Below are 4,265 nucleotides of genomic sequence, written 5' to 3'. Positions count from 1 at the left end.
GAAGTGTAAAGTGGAGGTTGATTGCTTGTTGGATTTGTAGGTGCCTGTGGTTGGTATATGTGTGGGTGTGTATGAGGACTGGTGACACTATGGAGATTTGGCTGTGGTGGTGTGGAATACGGCAAAGTTTGGGAATTGTTGTTTGTGTGTGTGTTGAGCATAGGTATGTGGGGTGGGTGTGAATCTGGGCTGGGGAATTTGGCTAGGATAGGGTTGGGAGACAACTGGAGTGATTGGTGTAACCGTAGACTGTACGTGGGATATCACAGTGGACTGAGGTGTGGTAATCGGTGTGTCACTTTCCTGAATCGGACGCAATTGATGTTGAGCATGCGGTGGGGTGCTGCAAGAAAAATTTCCACTTTGCACACCTTGGCTGACCACCGGCCTGGCATACCCTCCTGAGTTCACAGCCAATCCAATCTGAGCAACCATCTCTGTCAAGCTCGCGAGGTTACCTTGGAAGCTGTCGATCGATTGTTGTTGAAGATCGAACTTTTTCACCAAGTTCAGCACTTCTCGAGGTAGATGATGACCAATCTCCTCTTCTGCCAAAGCTTGCTCTTTCTCCCGTTCTGCTTGCTCTGCTTCTTCCGCGGCCTTGTCCAACGCCTCCTGCGAACGTGTACGTACCGTCCCCATTCCGTGGGTGAGGGCGCGTCTGCACAAGGGAGTCGTAAGAACAGCTTCCAGATCTGCGGCCTCAAGGGGATTCCTCGTGCGGATCGTGGTGATCGGCACAACCCTGGGCGGCGAAAGTTTTCTTGTGGTACCGAGAATCGAAAGCTCTGATAAGCAATTGTCAGGCACCCAGATGTAGATAACCAAAATAGAAGGAATTCCTAAGGCAGGAAAGGTAAATCGGGAAGATAAAAGGAGATGCAGGTAGCAGAAATAAGGCAAAACTGAAAGAATAGAAAGAACTAGGGTTTTGATATATTTGTCGAGCCACCCAGCCTCCCACTCTCCGGCCTTATAACAGCGACCGCGAGCCTCGACAGATTTGTATCCTGCTTTAAGTAATGCACTCATTAGTGCTACAACAGGACAAGTCTTAACTTAATAGGGAATATTCGGAAGAATATTGGCAAAAGAGGTAAATCTCAATCTTCACCATTAGATTATCAATCGACGGTTCTCCTTGACTCCAAGAAGTGAGCATCAGGTGATACAGGGAAGACATATCCTGACACGCTCGCTCACAGCCTCACAGGTCTCTGCCACGAGTGCCAACTACCGACAACTGCCCTCACCCAGTTTAATCAGCTACTAGGAAGCCAAGGCGCGGCGGCACGCCGCGCCCGTGGTGTTGTTACTCTTAGGCATACAGAGTAGCGTTAATTTTTTAAGTGTGATGGTAAGAAAAATGTAGAGAAATCTTGTAATCAACCTTGCTATATAGTAGAAGTAAGGTAAGGTAGATGATATAACCGATCACATTAAGAAAGTTGCTCCATATTAGGACTGACGTAGTTGACAGCGCTAACAGATATTTAATTTGGATTACACGGTGAATAATGTTGAGTGAGACCACGTGGATACATTTGACTGAGCGACCGAGCTGGTACACATTTATACTGGAATGAGCCAGACGTTGCATGAACACATTCCTGCTGGATATTGAGCGAGATAATGTTGTTGCACATTCCCAATACATCGTGCATAATTATCCAGTAGTTCTGATCTACACTATTGGTAACATTATTATGTAGATACTCTTCTTTGGAAATGTATCAGCTCTTGTAGGTAGCTTCAACACCGAGTGTTTGCAAATATCGTTTGCAGACACCTGAATTTAGCTATCTGAACATCATCTTGGTACTGCAGTTAGTTTTGAACAATCAGTACTCATTTTGTGTAAACCAATAGGAATCAAAATTCTATATAACGTATAAAATCTCACCACATCAGTACCTAAGCAAAATACTCCTAGTTTAATATTACTGTTATATGGTCTTGCCCCTGCAATTGATTTGATTGTTCAGTTCTTTGTATGTACATACCAATGAAAATTGTTGCATCAAACAGTACATGGAATATAGGAAACATACCGTAAGTATAAATATATAAAGCAATGCACAATTGCACTTGCCATCTGGGAGATCTGTGTCAAATCTGTAAGATAGGAAAGTGACAGTTTGATCCGCATCATGGCTGCTGTAGCTTCAATAGCAACACACCATGCAGTAAACTTATAAGCGGTGATTGTGTTGCCAATATCTAGTTAGAATTTCATTTTCTCGATTTCTTATGATTTTAATTTTGTTTGCAGTACCGAATATTCAATAGATCGCAGTTCATGAACAAAATATTTACATGGTGGAAGCTAGCTATGTATGGTTGAAAGCAAATATCGATGGATTGTTGTATAGATGAAGTTGTAGAGATTTATAAAAGATTAAATATAAATATAAAGAAGGAGCACCCAAGATGGACAGATAATTGAAATATAATCAGAGTAGGCACGCCAGCAACATGCAATAGGCCTAATGGTTTGTTCTTGTTTTGTTTTCCGTGCTCATTATGGTCTGCCTTTTCAGGTAAGTAGATCCTTCTCGAAGGATGCCCAAGAAAGGGAAATCTGCTACCCAAATGAACTTGGCATTCAATTGATTTTACATGAGCATGTTATAAAAGTGGTGGGCAGAAGAGGCGTTTAAGAAACTACAATTGAATGTTAAGAAGTGTATGTCAATTGAAGTCTAGTTATATATGTATACCAACACCAGCATGACATTTTATCAAGCAAACATAAAAGGTGTTTCTGAACTGAACAAAGTAGAAGGAAGAGGTAAGCCCAATTCAACTTCTTGCTTAGCCCCTCCTCCTGAAGAGATTAAGTACTGCAATTAAGATGGCAGGCAGGACAACGATATCAAAGGTGCAAATGGTTTTAACATTTTTTTTTACACTAAAAAGCTTCTGTGCACATTATAATATTAGGTTGCCAACTGAAATTGCAGCCTGTAAACTACGTCAAATAGCAAAGAAGATGGTTCACCATAATCACTTTATAATAGCATAATATAAAGACAAATATGCGACACCTCAGCATACCTCACGAATGGAAAAGGAAGGGCACGCCGACTCCGCGCGGGCTTTGCCCGGCAGCTAAGGTTCGTTTCCAGGTCGCCCCCGGAGGATGACATGGGACACTCTCGGTTTTGTCCTTTGCACATCTAATCTTCATTGGAATTTTATCATGGTAATATTGAAGGACTTTTTTTCATGATATTTAAATATTGAAACAAATAAGAGTAGCTTGGTTCAGCAAGTTTGGGACATGGGGACACAATTAGATACTTGTAAATAAAGGTACATTATGATGAGCATACCGAAGACAGGATATCGAAGAAGCTGGACTATAACGAACCTGGAAAAACGGAGACCGCATTTTTTTGCCAGAACTTGAAATCTCGTGAATAAAACAACCATTAAATTGGGATAACTCCACATTCACTTTCCATGTAAGGGTGTAATGATAAGTAAATCAAGTGTTAAGTACTGAGTTGTGTGTCAAATAGGATACCTCATGGTCAACAGCAATGAAAACCAGTTCATACAAATTCTTACATGTTTCGTGATTTCTGTACTCGTAGACACGTGCAAATGATTCTCCAGTAATGACTTCGACGCGATACATATTTCATTAATGTCTGCATTGTTCTACTGACCTGTCTGCAAGTTCATGTATATTTAGTATATAGATTCTGTGAGGTAAAATAGAGAAGCACCGAGATTGACTCACAGGGTGTCATGGTTGGTGCGGTATTACCTGACATAGAGTGACAACAATTGCAGGAAGAGTAGGAGAAAAAAAAGTAAACAGATCCCAAGACATGTAGGGTGGATTCCTACAGCGCCTCCAACGGGCAGGCCGGGCAAAGTCATTAAAAGTCCTCAAGAGTGCACCCGGCAGCTCGCCGGCGGCCATCAGGCATCAGCACGTCGATTACTCATAGGAATTTGGGAGAAAGTTCAACAGCCTACATCCAGATGGGTAATCTTCAGTAAGACAAAATAAAGGAAAGAAAACAACACAAAGCAGCAAAGATCGCAGAGAAGAACAATGACCAAGCCAAGCCGCCACCAATAGCGACACATCAGAACCCTTAAAACGGCTACAGGACCTGAATCCACAGAAAAACTACACGGAAGAATACCATAGTGGACGGAAAAGAAAAACTGTTGTCGTTCCCTGCTTGCCATCCCGCCTCAATGTTGACAGCGAAGGGAAAGAAAGAAACGCCCTCGTTGCTACCTGC

At 42.2% G+C, this 4,265-nt stretch overlaps 1 long non-coding RNA gene across 6 annotated transcripts; it reads right to left on the bottom strand.

Annotated features, from left to right (window-relative positions):
* Positions 1 to 1,465: 1,465 nt before the first annotated feature.
* On the bottom strand, positions 1,466 to 4,265 carry LOC127297604 (uncharacterized). 6 transcript variants are annotated; one of them, XR_007849287.1, is made up of 5 exons: positions 3,776 to 4,265; positions 3,574 to 3,678; positions 2,052 to 3,459; positions 1,904 to 1,962; positions 1,466 to 1,821 (listed from the first exon to the last, which is right to left on the bottom strand). It is a non-coding gene; the product is annotated as an uncharacterized lncRNA (long non-coding RNA). The 6 variants fall into 6 exon arrangements; XR_007849289.1 differs by having other exon boundaries at positions 2,052 to 3,219; positions 3,374 to 4,265; XR_007849286.1 differs by having other exon boundaries at positions 3,574 to 4,265.

Source organism: Lolium perenne, chromosome 1 (genome assembly GCF_019359855.2).
Source record: "Lolium perenne isolate Kyuss_39 chromosome 1, Kyuss_2.0, whole genome shotgun sequence".
NCBI lineage: Eukaryota > Viridiplantae > Streptophyta > Magnoliopsida > Poales > Poaceae > Lolium > Lolium perenne.
This window is presented reverse-complemented; position numbering and strand designations above follow the sequence as displayed.